Consider the following 17,147-nt stretch of genomic DNA (forward strand, 5'->3'; position numbering starts at 1 on the left):
GAAGCCTCCGCAATTCCCAGAAACCTTCGGAATTCCCAGATTCCTTACTGTCACTCAGGGGATGACAAGAATTGTCAGAACAAGATCAAACAGAGGATATAATGAGTAAAAAAAGCCACAATAATGTAATTGATAAACTGTTTTTATCCAAAAAGTTTTTGTATTTTTTTGTATCTTGAAAAATACAGTTTATCAATTACATTATTGTGGCTTTTTTACTCATTACTTTCGATCACAATATAGTGATGCACCACAGATAGAAAGTATAATATTATACCTGGAGTTGCGATCTCTATACCAGTACTGAGTAGTTCGGTAGTCTTCCACCAGTGTTTAGTGTTATTGAGTGTGAGTGTATAGTAAGTGTGAGTGTTTAGTGAGTGTGAGTGTATAATAATTGTATGTTTAGTGAGTGTGAGTGTACAGCAAGTGTGTGTTTAGTGAGTGTAAGTGTATTGTGAAATGTTAGTGCCTCGTGATTGTACATTACTGTTTAGTTAGTGTTTTTGCGACTGTATGCAAAGAAAGTCCTGTAATTTACAGGAACCATTTATTATACTAAACACTGCTTAGATCCAAGAGGAGATGCTGAGGCCTTGACCACAATGGTTGGAGTGCTTAGGCCAATCTGTTTTTATAAGGTAATTTTTCTCTGTGAATTGGGTCAAATAATAATAATAATAATAATAATAATAATAATAATAATAATAATAATAATAATAATATGAGCTGGACCGAAACCTTTCATTATGGCTGCCCGAGGTCACGTTCTGCAGGGCGATCGCCATTCGCCACTCCAGTGAGTGACGCTCTATGGGGCAGATGCGTGACTAACATCGCACACTGTTTTCGACAAGTGTCAAGTTACCCTCTTCATTAACGTGAACCAAAGGTTTGTTCAGTTAAATCTAATTTAGTGTTGCTGATGAAGGAGGTGTTTATTGTCGGTCAATTATTATTAACCTCATATCTACCCTACATGGCTGGGAACCCTTTGGGAGCGCCGGGTTTTGGGTGGGGGAAATCGTTGGGAGAAAGACCGGACTGCCATGTTGCCGTTATAGAATGGTTCCGCTCAAGTCATTAGGGGGCCATATGTTCAAGAAGTGATATTATTATAAAAGGAACTAGACCCTAACGTACCCAACCTAACCTAACCTAGCAGGCAGTGTTACTTAGCTAGTCGAAGGAAACTCCACTTTTTACCAAAAGCTCCCCTATATCACTGCCAACAACAACAAAAAAAAACCGTAAATTGTTAATAAGCAACCAAAACACCATAGGAAGTCTAATTTCCAAGGTAATACCCGATGTGGAACACCATAGGAAGTCAATTTCCAAGGTAATACCCGATGTGGAGCAACCTCATAGTTCTACCAGTTTGGTATATTTCTCGAAAATCGTTAATAACGGTTTTTTTTTTAATTTTTTAAGCAATGAATTTCCTGCGTTTTGGCGTGAAAAAACTGTCGTCCTAGAGTAGCCAAACGGTTTGGGATTTCCAAGTTGAGGTATCTAGCACCACTTGCATCTGTTATGATTGGTGTTTTTACATGTCTCATCTGTTCTAATTGGTGTACATCTGCCTATCAATAAAATTTTACGTTCTTTATTGTGGCTCTTGGTGAGCGTAATAATATTTGTACGTAATGCATTTTTATTGTAGACATCCCGTTATTAGGCCTATCGTAAAAAAATCACATGCTTTACAAGGCTACGACAGGTCTCACTGCTTGGAAAGTTGAGTCCTTCCATTTTTCGATCTTAAAAACATAGAACGAAGTTTATTTTCTCAATTCCACTTCGATCTGAGGTCATCTATCTCTGGTATTGTGGTATAGCGTTCAATGGCCTTCTCTCTTTTCCTTATAGGTCTAAAACCCGAAGCTTTAAGGAAATGTAGTACTATCAAGTTTATATGGCTCGGTAATCTTAGGCCTAGTAGCGTCTAGCATGGGTTATTTTATTTAATGATCTTTTAAAATTTCTCTTACGACTCATATAGCTTTCAAAGTACTCTTTTAACCAGCCAAGAGCCAGTTTAACGATAAAACATTTGATCAAGGTAAGGAGGTAGTTCAGGATGTCAAGGAAAAAAACACGATGACGTGTACGGAGCATAAAATGCAACCTTACAGAATGTCAAATCTGTTTTACTCTTCATACTTCGTGCATAGGTCATACTTAGCCATCCATATATTTCGATCATGAAATCCAAATGATGACCCTAGAGGAGGAGATCATGTACCAGAACAGTAGATAACATTACCGCATATCAACCGCCACAGTACTTGGCGGCTAGTAAAGCCAGCCACCGAGTACACAAAAACCCCGACTTTGGCCCTTTGTAATTTTGAAAATATCCAACCGACCGGGATGAAACTCGCTTTAGAGGTTTCCTAGTAAAGTCTCTGATCGTGCCAAATTTGATCGAAATCCGTTCAGCCGTTCTGGAGATCCAGATACCGATATTTGGCGTTCTGGGGATGTGGCAGGGCTGGGTGGGAGAGGGACTGAACATATCTGTGGAGCAATAACGGTGTAAGATACAGCCGTGATACTTAGTTTTTCTGAAATCTTGCATTCCGGAGGGATGCCTTTCGGGGCTTGTTTTTTTGAAATACTGAAATTTTAAAGTTACAGTATGCCATTCAAATCGCCCACCAAAATTCAAATTTCCTGATGCTCAGGTACGGACAGCTCACAATAGAGGAGACGCCGTTTTCTTCATGTGTGAATAGCAAGTGGTGTTAGGAGGAGTTGGCTTACTTACTGTCAGTTAACCTAATTAAAAATTATCACATACGTTGAATTAACCTACGCTGTTTTGGTTTTCGCAATTGTTGACCTACCATAAATAAAGAGCCTCAATAGTTAGAATGTTTTCACACACACACACACACACACACACATATATATATATATATATATACACATATATATATATATATATATATGTATGTGTGTGTGTGTGTGTGTGTGTGTAATTATGCAGCAAACGAACTGAGCTGACCATGATCACAGAGAAGCCATATAGGTCTAAGAAAACTATATCTAAAACCTAAATAACCCTTCCTTTGTTACCACATTTTTATCGCTCTACTATGCATTCCAGAGGCCGTGGCATAGTGTTTTTCGTAAACGACTTTTAAACCGACTCATGGATTTCCATGCCACTAAAGCACCGAGTGTTTAAAACTTCGTCCTAATTTTCGGAAGCACTGTGCATTGCCATATGTGTTTCATTAACTTTTTTACTTAAGAAAACGAGGTTAAAGCTGCGCTTAGACACCCAACCATCCGCAAAAGTGGTGACGTGTATCAGTGATGTCGGTAGAGCGTATCCTGCACTATACATTATCAAATGGTTGTTTGACTTATGGTTAAATGCCATTTTACCTATCCTGGGCAATACGAATTTTTTAAAACAAATTAATACACTCTATGATGATATATAATTTTTTAAAAAATAATTGTTGTAAATCTATAGTTATATTTATTTTAATAAAATAGATATAACTAAAGATTAAAACATAATTATCTTATATATATATATATATATATATATATATATATATATATATATATATATATATATATATATATATATATATATATTATATTTATTTTTTATTAGCAGGTTAGGCTAAAATGGCCCTTAAGACCATCTGATATACTGGTTTTCTAAAATAATTTTATTACTAATTACAGGAAGGCATAGATAAATAATGGGTGGACAAAAGAAACCAAAAAATGGGCATAATAATTTATTTAATCATCATCACTATCGAGGAACGTATAATTTTCGTCGTCGCTTTCAGTGTTTATGATGACGGAATCTACACTGTCTTGAATGTTATTTGACGACCAGTAACTGTCTTCAAATGACCTCGATCTTCTGACTTTACCAGGCCACATGTCCCCTGTTAAAGCATGATGATCAGCACTTAGGGACTGTCTTCATGACACCTGCTTATTTGACAAGGTGGACGGCAGCTGGTGAATCACGCCATATCGGATTAAATTTCGTGTAAATAGGGTTTGGCCGGTTCTGCCTGCATATCTGTTCTGGGTGTTGCTTGACTTTGAGCCAGATCACAAATCTTCCTTTTTTGTAGCTGTTGTTCAAGCAGCGGCTCTCCTCCGTCATTTGGCTGCGGTAGGGTGCATTATCAAGCAACTTTATTCTTAGCAGGGAAACACAGGAATGAGCTTTCTACAAACCCAGTACAGCTGGGATGACCACAAACTCTCCTCTTGGTGGCACCTGCCGGCTAGGTGGCACTGGTGGCAGACTGAGTGGTGCATACCTTGTTGTGGTGCATCCTGGTGCAGTCTCGTCGACCCAAACCTACGATGTTGAGTGGAGTGACGAGAAAAATTATGACATCCAGAATTTCTTTTCTTGGGTACATTTTCCGCTGGGATGTTTTGTACTGAAACCCATGCTGGCAGGGCGAGGTCTCTCCAGGAATGATGTTTGACCTTTTAAGTTCATCCGCTAAGGTAGCAATGGTAAAAATTGCATGGCCGCATGCATGCTCTCGAATGGCACCTACGGTGAAGCTGTCAAAGACAGGTGGCGGTATGTTGGAGGATGATGCATGTTAATCCATTCCCCATTCGGTGTCAGTCCCACAGCATCAGTGACACATTCGAACGGGCCTGTTGAAAAGATTATATATATATATATATATATATATATATATATATATATATATATATATATATATATATGTAATGTATGTATGTTTTCTGGTGGGTGATGGGTGGTTAGTTGGGGGAGCGGAGAGCGGAAAGTTTGACTTGATATCCTATTTGTGTGTGGGGGGTTTGTTGCGGAGGGGTATTAGTGATTATCGGTCTCATTTCCCCTGTTTGCAACTGAATGGCTAACAATAAATTACAATACAGCATGTAACATGTAATTATCAAAATTATGATTCACTTACCGATTTAAACTAACCCTCACTGTTTTTTTTCTTTTTCCATGTAAATTTTAGTTTCAACGCAATTGCAGTTTTGCAATTACGCGGACAAGCAGCATATTTACCATGAATACGGTGGTACTGATTTGAAATCGTGTGGATCCTTAACTGCTGCCGATGATTACCATGACTTGCCAAGAAAACTTTCCAAACATCTTCCACCAATCAAATGAGATAGATTACCAAATACGATAATTCGTGTAAAGCACTCAGTCTTTCTGTGCATATCCTGTATTTACACGTTCGAATTATCAACCACCATAGAAGCTTTTTTTGCTTTTTGGGTTCATTTTATATGTACAATGCATGTTATAGAAACGAAATAATAATAATGATGATGGAGGAAAGAGGGCAGGTAGGAGGGAAGAAGGGTAAGGGAGGTGAGTACAGGGATTACCGATAGTACTAGGAATGGTTGGGGGGATTGGTAAGGGTGATGGTTCTGGGTCACAGATACTGCACGTCATAAATACCACTTGTTCGAAACGCTCTTAGGAAAGGCAAGAAGTTGGTCTTTTTTCTAAGAGTAAACGGCTTAATTAAGCACATCTGTCAGGTCAGTATACTGCCGTAAATTAGGACAATGTTAGAAACACTCAGTGCTTTAGTAGCATGGAAATCCATACGTTGGTTCAAAAGTTGTTTACGAAAAACACTGTCATGGCCTCTGGAAAGCATAGTAAGGTGTTACCATTGCAAAAAAGGTACTGACATCACGGGCAAAAAAGTGATGAAATCATAAAAGGGTTAGTGAAGCCCAACAACAAGACAGATATGGAGGTCAGGGGATACAAAGGAAGGGGTAGGGCGTATGGGTTTACTTCGCGATCTCATAAACTATGATAAAAGGACACAGTAGAAGTAGGAGTCTTTTCTCGATCAGTATAGAAAGCGAGTGCCATTATAATACGCACAATGCTAACCATACCTGAAGCAATAGACACTGGCATTTCAAGCAGTACAATTTGAGAATAATACAGGCGAACTCATTCCAATTGCTGCTGTTGCTGTTGTGGAGACTAAAGTAATGTTCAACAAAAACCTGGCCGGGGTCACTGCTGGGTGGTACTGGAATCAGGCGCTCTTGCATAATTTTCACATCATCAGCGGTGGTTCGTCCAAACCGAAGCCTATTCAATGTGCGTATTATAATGGCACTCGCTTTCTATACTGATTGAGAAAAGACTCCTACTTTTTGCTTTCATCATAATTGATCAGGTTTTGGAGTAAAGCCCTACGCCCTACCCGTTCCGTTGTATCCCGTGACCTCCATATCTGTCTCTGGTTGCTGAGCTTTACTCCTTTTGTGATTTCATCACTTTTTTGCCTGTGATAAAGAAAGGCTTCATCCTTTGATGACCGAGGAGACATTTATCTGTTTATTTGCCTCAGAAGTACGTACTGTAGTCACCACTCATATGTTGTTGAAGGTGAGATTAGACTCCCATTGTGGTTAAGTTACCGAAAGGGTGTAAACCTATCAAACCCCGAATTCTCACGCATAGGAAATCACACACACACACACACAAAATAATAATAATAATAGTAAATAAATAAAAATGTAAATATAACATAGATTACAAAAATTTCAAAATAACTGACAAGGCGCCAAATGACCATCAGTTTTCGATACTCTTCATTAAACAGCTAGTTCCCCAGTTAAATAGCCAGACCACGTCAACTCCTCTGTACCTCTCATGAGTTTCCGTTGGAACCAAAAGGGCCCTAAGTGTCCCTCAGTCTTCGCCTTCGATCACTGCTTGGTAAAATTTGTCTTTTTTTTTTGCTTTGTTTTTACATTATTTTACGTAAACAAAAATTTTAAAACGTGAGTCTGTTTTAACATTTATTTTTCAATTTTCTAGTACTGTAACTGGGACGAGATGGTCCTGAAACGACAACCGAATAAAGTATAATAAACAAAGGAATAGTCCTTCCCATTCTCGCTTTAACATTTGTGCAATAACCTTCAGTAGAGCAACTCTATATAAACATAAAATATTTACTAACAAAACCGGTAATTTGGTGTGGAAGTCTCATGGTAGGAGGTCAGCCTTGATCCCAGCGGTTACAGAATAAGCATGACATTGGCTTGTTTTCCATTTCTCCGGATGATGGTTTGTTGGTAATTATAAAAAAAAAACACGGGCTGTTTATAAACTGATATATATTCTGGGAGGTTGAACAAAGAGGGTCAATATTGCAGAGACAGTTTCTATGGAGCGGTTGACTAAACTAAGTGATTTGTTCTTTAGGCTGTTAAATCCCTTTTCCGTTATGGAGATTGTTCCTGGATGTTTGTTAATCCTTGTTCAGCGGAGAAGCCGGATGCTATTCGAAATATAAATATCTGCATTTACACACACATATACATTTGTGTGTGTGTGGCCTAGAAAGCACGAGGCGTATAGGAAAGAAAGGGCCTTAATATCCAGGAAGCATGAGACTATGAGAAGTACAGAGGGGAATACACAATACTTGAAGAATTGTTTGACGGGTGCTGCTAAATCCTTTGTGTACTAAGTGGCTGTTATTGTGAAAGTTCTCTCACTGAAGGTTCATCAACGCTAAAACGGTTAAAGCATGAATATGGTAGTATGAGTGTGTAATACTGATATGCACAATGATCTCTAAACCTCTCGAATTATTGATTTTTTGAGTAAGTTTATAACTCTAGTTCCCCTTCAAATCCGGATGACAAATAAATGAACAAGCATTTTCTCGTGGCGGGATTCGAGCCCACCAGCGCCAGTAAGACTGAGATTACCATTTATTCCTTCACGCTACCAAAAGGGATATAAATAAATCTGCCTCAGCTCATACATACATGAAAATGTCGTGTTCCTCCACCATCGACAGGGCGTTTTATCGGTTTATTGCTTTTTAGAGTGAAATATAAATATCGAATTCACTGGTGACTTCTAGCAGACCAGGTCAGAACCTCAGTCTGTCTAGCGTGCGTCCTACCACAGAAGGGAAAGGCCTCTTTATTGCTCATCTGGATTCAGAGGCTTGTAATGATGAGCGCATGAAAAAAGTGTGAGGAAATCAAGAAGTGAAGAGGTTATTGCGATTAATAACAGAGGGCCACGTAATTATATTCATTGTAATGTTAGTTATATGCAGTGATAGTAGAATTCCATAATGAAGTCTATTTAGCAACCGGCAAAAAAAAAAAAAAAGAAAATGACATGTCTTTAATTATTATTTTCATTATTATTATTACTGCTACGGTAATTGTCACTTACGAATGTTACTGCCGCAGCTGTCAATACTATTGATGCTGATATTTAGAGATATCGGTTTCACTCTCTCTTTCTGTCTCTGACGAGTTTTCCTCAACTACTTCCTTCCTTCTACGTGCCGAGCGGCAGTTAATCTAGCGAAGTACAGATAATTATACGTGTAATTTCTCTCCTCTTAATTGCTCGTTCTCGAGTTATAGGAAAGACGGCTTTAACCCGGAGATTGATTGGCCCTATTTCTTTAGACCCCTCCCCAATCCACACCCCCCGCCTTCCCCACCCCGAGTGCTAATTGCTGGCTCTATGCCGAGTTTTTCTCTCGTTTTTAAGCCTGATAACAACGGGTAATCTGGAAATGGATCGGGTGTATGTCTCCGGCAATGGATATCAATTTAGTCTGTGCATTTTCCCGACGATCTCCGTTTTTCTTTCATTCCGTTTGTTGGTTCTTTCCAGTTTGTTCGGTCGTTAGTATACGAGACAGATTAGGAATAGTACGAGTATGTTTAGGCTTTGTATTTGGGTGCGCTGCGCATCTTGAGGTGCAAATTGGTGCTCTTTTATGTCACTGATGAAAAATCCAGCAATCTTTATTTGGGATTAGCTGACAACCCGGCGCTGCCCGGGAAAACTCTGAATGACAACCGATACTCTCTCTCTCTCTCTCTCTCACTTTTTCGCTCTTCTCCCTAACACCACCTCTACTCTCTCTCTCTCTCTCTCACTTTTTCCCTCTTTCTCCTCCCTAACACCCGCTCTTCTCTCTCTCTCACTTCTCTCCCTCTCACTCTATTACTTCCTCTTCCTCTCGCTCTCTCTTCCCCCTCTCTCTCTCTCTTTCTCTCCAACCTCCTGACTCTTTCCCCCTTTCTTCTCCATAACACCGGAATCTACTCTCTCTCTCTTTCCAACCACCCCTGTCTCTTTCCCTCTTTCTTCTCCTTAACACCCCTTCTACTCTCTCTCTCTCTCTCACACGCACTTCCTTTCCATCTTTCTTTCTCTCACTCTCTCCCTTTCTTTCTACAACCCTCCCTGTATCTTTCCCTCTTTCTTCTCCTTAACCCCCTCTACTCTCTCTCTTTCTCACTTCCTCTCCCTCCCATTCTCTCTCTGTCACCCCCTTCCCAACCCCAACCCCCTTTGGTGTCATTGATGTCTTACCCACCCCAGTATTCTTTTCCAGATAGTAAGTTATATGTATACCGAAATTAGGTATGATAAATTCGTAAAGTTACTAAGTCTACGGGCATAACCAGCCCCGTTTCACTTCGCAGAACCAGCCCCGTTTTAGGGAAACCCCTCCTCCCCCACCCCTTTTGGTGCTAGTGATGTCTTACCACCACAGTGTTCTTTTCCAGATAGTAAGTCATATGTATACCAAGTTTGGTTGAAATTGCTCAATGCGTTTCAGAGTGTATGTGGAACATATACATACACACATCCATTTTTTTATATATAGATATAGCAATGGCAAAGCGGATTTACTTTGTTGCTTGTGCGTCTATTTCACTATTTCCATTCTTAGTTTATTAAACTGTTAAATATTTTTATTCACTTAATCAAAGACACAGAATAATTTTCATGCTTTTTCTTAATGTGTAAGAATAGAGACGGACAAAAGCAAAAGTTCTAACCGAAAAACATGACTTAAACGTTGTCCCTTTGGTGAACGTAATATCGCCTGTTATTATCGTACTAACAAAGCTGCACGCCTAGTTGGAAAATCAGGATGTTACAAGCCCAACGGATCCAAGCTGACAAGCAACCAAGCATGGAAAAATATATTGAGAATTAAAAAACAAAATGTGTAAGAGAAATAACAAATAGGAATAATTAAGATAAAGTAATTAACCTTTAAACTGAGGTTTACGGAAGTCTGTCCAACAAGAGCCCCCCAGAAAAAAGCATTTGTAACGAGTTTAAACTGATCAAGAGATCAGAACTCTGAAAACACAAAGAACAACAAGTTCCAGATTTATGGGAAAAAAGGGAACGAAGCTGAATCAGACAACTGACGAACGCAATCAACAACCTCATATTATCAAAGTGAACCTGAAAGTGTTCTAAAGACAGTGAAGATACTGGAATCCGAGATTCACAGATAAAGTTACGTCGCTTGCTAACCTTTTAATTTATGCCTCTCCCCGTAAAGTTGGTGGCTGAAGATAGTGACACCCTTTCGATTTTCAGTAAAAAATTAAGGATGAGGGCGCTAGCTCCATTTCCTTCAAGACGGCTGCAACAAAGGCACAATGAGCTTTAACAAAATGGACCTACAGTATACTGCCCTGTCCTTGCCGAAGATTCTCATCCAGACCTTCTCGCTAGTGAGGTGAGGGTTCTAACCACTAGTCTGAGATAAGCTACTCTCCCTCTCTCTCTCTATATATATATATATATATATATATATATATATATATATATATATATATATATATATATATATATATATATATATTATATATATATATATATATATATATATATATATATATATATATATTATATATATAAATATAAACGCACGTGTCTTTGTGATACGTTTCCACTGGCATGAAATTCCCACGGCAAATTCTAAATTTCCCTGCTGAATGCCCATCAGCAATGGGTTGTTTAAGGTCATCTGCTTTCGTGCTTCTTTTCTCTTTCCACATGAATGAGAATATATGAACAAGAACAAGATTCTTGAAGACGAGGACACCGGGAGGAAAAAACATCTCTACAGTGTTACAGACCAGAGAGAAATGCCAATAAGTGCCTTTGATGTGTTAATGAATTTGCTTTTAAATAACGCAAGATTCCTTACCGGGAAAAGTAAGAGTTTTCCATAATCCTAGCGCTAAAGAAGATGGACTGATCAGTATCATAATACTTGGGAAACTGAAAACTGTGTGTCTTGCGACGTAGGTCACATAAAAGCAAGCAGCTCTTGAGGCAATACCCGGGCAGCATTTAAATAAATTTGTGCAGCGAGAGGCAACCTTATGAAGGACGTGAAGAAACCCTCATCTGAAAACAAGAACTTGACTGTCACTGAAACAAAGGTTTTTAATCCAGCCAAACCAATTTTAACAGTTCAGTCCTAAGTTTCCTCTACGAGAAATATGATGAATAATGACGGGCAATTTTCACAGATATGGACAAGCATTTCAGAGGGGAAAAGCAAGAGACGTAAATAGTTCTCACACCTTCCTAAACACATTTAGACACATACTAAAACCCTTTCGTTGAGTACGACTACCTACAGCATTTATCTGGATATCATCTTGAAGTCTACCGGAAAATCACGCGGAGATAAGATCCTTTTTTTTGAAAATTTTTCTGCATCAAGCTTCATCTGCTCAATCTGAGATAACATCAAGAGCCACATAAATAGCTTCTGGCAAGATTAACTTAGACTAAAAACGGCCTTCAAAGGGAAAGTGGAGAAGAAAAGGAAGACGATGTGTATTTGCAGGATGGAAATCATCAACATATGCATGGGCGAGATTATAAGACAGGATTTGAGGCGATTGTTGATGAAAAAGAGAAGGAATAGGAAAACAAATAATTTGAGTAGCATCGCCAAGAACAGTGTGAAAAAGGCTGTAACACGTATAACCCTGCAACAAACAATGGTGGCTTAGTTGACAAAGTGGCAGTGTATAAACAGGATTAAATGATAGTGATGGATCTATTATAACAGGAGCTTAAACAAAAAATTTCTGAAAAAGGTTGATTATCATATAATGTTAGGCAAAATCAATACTGATAACCAGCAAGATTGTTATATGCTAACCAAGTCAATCGTCAGAAAAGACTCTGTTTTCACTATATCAGTAAGCAATCTAGAATAGAATAGAACAGAATATAGAATTTATGCCTAACGCCAAGCACTGGTACCTGCGAGGTCATTCAGCGCTGAAACTGAAATTAACGGTAAGAAGGTACGAAAGGTGTAACAGGAGGAAAACCTCGCAGTTGCACTACGAAACAACTGTGAGATGAGCGTGGAAAGTCAGATGGAAGAGAGAAAAAATGAACGGAGGTACAATAAAAGGACTGATATAGAGGTTGCAGCTTAGGGGCCGAAGGGACGCTGCAAAGACCCTTGAGTAATGCCTACAGTGCACTACGTGAGGTGCACCGATGGCACTGCCCCTCTACGGGGAATAAGCAATTTACAGCGGCCATCCTTTCTGGGAGCCAGAAGAGTAAGAGATGTTTCACTGGCAAACGACACATCATAAACATTAGGAATATGATAAAGTAGACGTCAAAACTAAGGCAAGTTCAGCAGTAAACTTCTTAGACCTAATGCTTATCATCTCCTTGATTCTTACTTTTCGATCGGCTTTGTTTTGTTCGGTAACTATTCTCATTGCACTGCTAATCTCTCTGTCCTAATTTCCTCTGGACAGTGCAATGAATTTGTATCAGTTTCTTCTCGAATCTTTTTGTGTCTAGCAACTTAAGGACAAGTGCTTCATTAACATGCTTTAAACTATAAGATATTTATTGTGCTCGTGACTGATAAATTCGGATCTCTCCTAGATAGTGACCCCCAATAAAGTTTGGGGGTCGTTATCTAGGACTAATATTTCTTGGGGTCATTATCATTATGATATTTACAGTCTTTTGTTTATATTTTTACGGTCATCCCCAACGGGGTTGTACGAGTACTAAACATGCTGCAAGGTGGATACATACCGGGGGTCACTATCTAGAAAAGATCCATAAATTCTTTTAAAACTCAGAGAGAGAGAGAGAGAGAGAACCTGAAATTAGTGGAAATAAAATGAAAAGCGCACAACGCTATCCGAACTTCGTGGCTGGTCGAAGTTCGGCCAAAAGAACACCTCGGAGTACACGGCGACTGTCCGCGTGAAATTCATTATTCCTTCTATAATCTCCCGCGTAACAAGCTTTTAGCGGATCATATTCAGTATCAGTTCATATGCAAATGCATTTATGTATTCTGGAATTTCTGCCGTTGCTGGCATTTACTTCATCACAGGAAGACTAGATGCATAAAATCCAACACGAGTGTGAGAATGGCTGATGTAACTTTCATTTCGCTCATTCCCCGAATTCTGCATCTTTCCAAATTCGAGTTTTTTTTCTTTTTAACCTTATCAGGTGCTCAAGTAAGCCTCGTTTTTTTTTGTTCACTTATTTGTAAAGTGAAATACTTTCTTTGCTTAAGTTCTTAAACTCTATACGAGTGATTAGATCATCACCAAGGATTCAGGTCCAATTAGCTTCGGGATTTAGCGCTTCAAAAGTCGCGGGGTTTAAAATTCACTGTTTTTAGTGAGCGTGGTGTAATATCATATTCATTCCGTTCTCCTGATTATAAAATCTTATTTTTATGCACAACATATGAAGAGGATCATTCACCCAATTCAAAATTAAAAGCTAATTTAAGAAGTAAATCGCTGAAGATTCTATGTTTGCTTCCAATTCACTTGATATTTTTTGTTTACCTAAAAAAACCATAACTTTTCCCAACAAGTGAAATTTTGAAGGGTTGCGTCCTGTTGACTATTGCCACAGAAAAAAAAATAGATAAAAAAGCTAATACCTTTAAGTCTTCAGCTGCAAGTTTTTTCCCAGGTAGGTTGAGAAATTACTGTTATAATAATATTAAGGTGCTACCTGCCTTTTCATGGTTATTCTCGAAAGTAAGAGATGATGGCTATTTCAGTTCTTCCAGGCAGGCATTCTTATGTGATAAGACTTTGACTACATCATTTGAGAATTCTGTCTGATCTTGCATGAAGTTTTTTCACTGAAAATGGATCTTTGTAATCATGGCTGAAGGTAATTAAAACTCAAAGCAATTTCTCCCTGACAAGAAGGATGTAACTTATTTTGTTAATTTAAAAAATGAATTGAATGGTGTTTATATTAATTTTGGTTTCGTATTTAAGTGGCACGATTAGAGTATATTGAAACAATAACAAACTCGCAACCGAGTCTCTATAATTGCCATCAATAATATTTCGTAACTCATAATACATACCGAATCACACTGGGCTTCCGGCCAGCTCCCTCCCCCTCCCCAAAACCACAGGTCATAAAAAGGTCTTTGGAGGTTTCCGATGGTCGCAAGGAAGAACTTACTGCTGCACCGAATTCCCCTTGGCGACCGATTTGGTGGAAAAAGGCTACTGGTGGTCGGTAGGTGGTCTGCCATCATTGGACGACTGGTCTGCTACCAGTCGCCGAGCGGTGGGCGATCACTTACTGGTCGGCCACCTGTGGCCAACCAGTTTGCAACTGATGGCCAAGTGGTTGAAATAGGTCGGCAGTGGTCACAGACCTGTTTGCACCTGTCACTGACTGCAATGGGCGACCGGTCACTCACTGGTTGGCCATTGGCAGGCAACGACTGCTCTATGGTTGGCCACCAGTCACCCATTGGTTGCCAGCAGTCACAAGAGACACTGCATAGCTGTCTGTGCCCCCTCTCTCCAAAAGGTGGCCGACCCCTGTCCTAGTTCTGCAGCTTTTTCCTAGGTATTCAGAACTACGTACTTCTGTGCCTTTCTCCTCAGCATTTAGAACTACATACTTCTGCAGCTTTCTATCTGGCATTCAGAACTATATACTTCTGCAGCTTTCTACTAGGCATTTGGAACTACATACTTCTGCAGCTTTCTCTTCAGAATTGGAAACTACATACTTCTGCACCTTTCTCCTCGGCATTCGGAACCACATACTACTGCAGCTTTCTCTGCAGCATTCAGAACTGCATGCTTCTGCACCTTTGTTCCCTGCATTCAGAGCTGCATACTTCTACAGCTTTCTTCAGGGCATTCAGAACTACATGCTTCTGCACCTTTCTCCTCGGCATTCGGAGCTACATACTTTTGCAGCTTTCTCCTTGATATTCAGAACTACATACTTCTGCACCTTTCTCCTTGGTATTCAGAACTACATACTTCTGCACCTTTCTCCTTGGTATTCAGAAATACATACTTCTGCATCTTTCTCCGTGGTATTCAGAAATACATACTTCTGCTGCTTTCTCCCTGGTATTCAGAACTACATACTTCTGTCGCTTTCTCCTTGGTATTCAGAACTACATACTTCAGCAGCTTTCTCCCTGGTATTCAGAACTACATACTTCTGCAGTTTTCTCCTTGGTATTCAGAACTACATACTTCTGCAGCTTTCTCCTTGGTATTCGGAACTACATACTTCTGCAGCTTTCTCCTTGGTATTCAGAACTACATACTTCTGTAGCTTTCTCCTTGGTATTCAGAACTACATACATCTGCTGCTTTCTCCTTGGTATTCAGAACTACATACTTCTGGAGCTTTCTCCTTGGTATTCAGAACTACATACTTCTGTATATTTCTCCTTTGTATTCAGAACTACATACTTCTGCAGCTTTCTCCTTGGTATTCAGAACTACATACTTCTGCAGCTTTCTCCTTGGTATTCAGAACTACGTACTTTTGTAGCTTTTTCCTTGGTATTCAGAACTACATACTTCTGTAGCTTTCTCCTTGGTATTCAGAACTACATACTTCTGTAGCTTTCTCCTTGGTATTCAGAACTACATACTTCTGCAGCTTTCTCCTTGGTATTCAGAACTACATACTTCTGCAGCTTTCTCCTTGGTATTCAGAACTACATACTTCTGCAGCTTTCTCCTTGGTATTCAGAACTACATACTTCTGTAGCTTTCTCCTTGGTATTCAGAACTACATACTTCTGCAGCTTTCCTTGGCATTCAGAACTACATACTTTGCAGCTTTCTCCTTGGTATTCAGAACTACATACTTCTGTAGCTTTCTCCTTGGTATTCAGAACTACATACTTCTGCAGCTTTCTCCTTGGTATTCAGAACTACATACTTCTGCAGCTTTCTCCTTGGTATTCAGAACTGCATACTTGTGTAGCTTTCTCCTTGGTACTGAGAACTACATACAGTACTTCTGCCACTTTCTCCTCGGCATTCAAAACTACATACTTCTGAACCTTTTTGCTCGTCATTCAGAGCTACATACTTCTGCAGCTTTCTCCTCGGCATTCAGAACTACATACTTCTGCAGCTTTCCCCTCAACATTTGGAACTACTTACTTCTGCATCTTTCATCTCTGGCAAGTGGAAATAAGTACACTAGTTACCATTTCTTCTTCTAATGAATTTATCATAAATTGTGCTTCAAGTTCTTTCTAATATTAACTCCTTACTATAATGACACTGTTTTCTAACCTGGCAATGCGATAATAATCCCAAGCCCTCACCACAGCAGAGATCTATCTATACAAAAGTAAGTTGGTCACTGACCATCCTGGGGACTGATGGGCCACAACTTGATGTCTGGAGGAGGCCATCGACGACTGTCTAAGACCATCAACAACTTGGTAGATGGTGGGCAACTAGTAAAAAAAAAAAAAAAAAAGGATGGTCACCAACCTAATATGACAGGTGGGCACCTAGTATTCGACTGGTGGGTGCTTAATATTCAACTAGTTGGCTCTTAGTTTACTGATGTCTCTGATCAGTGGCAGATTATTCACATGATGATGGGTGAATGAGCGACCATTGGTCACTCACCAGTTGACAACCACTAGTCATAGAACTGGTCACCCATGGGTTGTCAGTTCTGGAGGTTGCAGGTGGTCAGGGGCCGGTCATAAGCCTGGTTGACTTGGGCTTAAGAACTCATTTACATGGAGCAAGCCAAAATCCGCCAGTAACTTGGCAAGCAAGCTTCACAGAACCGATTAACTGTATGCAAATAAAGATAAGAGAAAAGCGGAGCTGAACGAAGGATAGAAAAAAAACTGGCTGGAAAAACCAAATAAACATAAATTATAAATTGAATAACATGAATATAAACGAACAACGGTTAAGAAATGAATAGGTAAGAAAATTGTAATCAATAGCGTATGGCTGTGGCACTTCAATTT

At 39.4% G+C, this 17,147-nt stretch overlaps 1 long non-coding RNA gene across 1 annotated transcript in view; it reads left to right on the top strand.

Annotated features, from left to right (window-relative positions):
* Positions 1 to 781: 781 nt before the first annotated feature.
* Positions 782 to 17,147, top strand: part of LOC136833150 (uncharacterized) — a 147,416-nt gene continuing 131,050 nt past the window's right edge. Inside the window, exon 1 of the long non-coding RNA XR_010851371.1 lies at positions 782 to 892. This is a non-coding gene — a long non-coding RNA (uncharacterized lncRNA). The remainder of the gene's footprint in view (positions 893 to 17,147) is intronic.

Source organism: Macrobrachium rosenbergii, chromosome 51 (genome assembly GCF_040412425.1).
Source record: "Macrobrachium rosenbergii isolate ZJJX-2024 chromosome 51, ASM4041242v1, whole genome shotgun sequence".
Classification (NCBI taxonomy): domain Eukaryota; kingdom Metazoa; phylum Arthropoda; class Malacostraca; order Decapoda; family Palaemonidae; genus Macrobrachium; species Macrobrachium rosenbergii.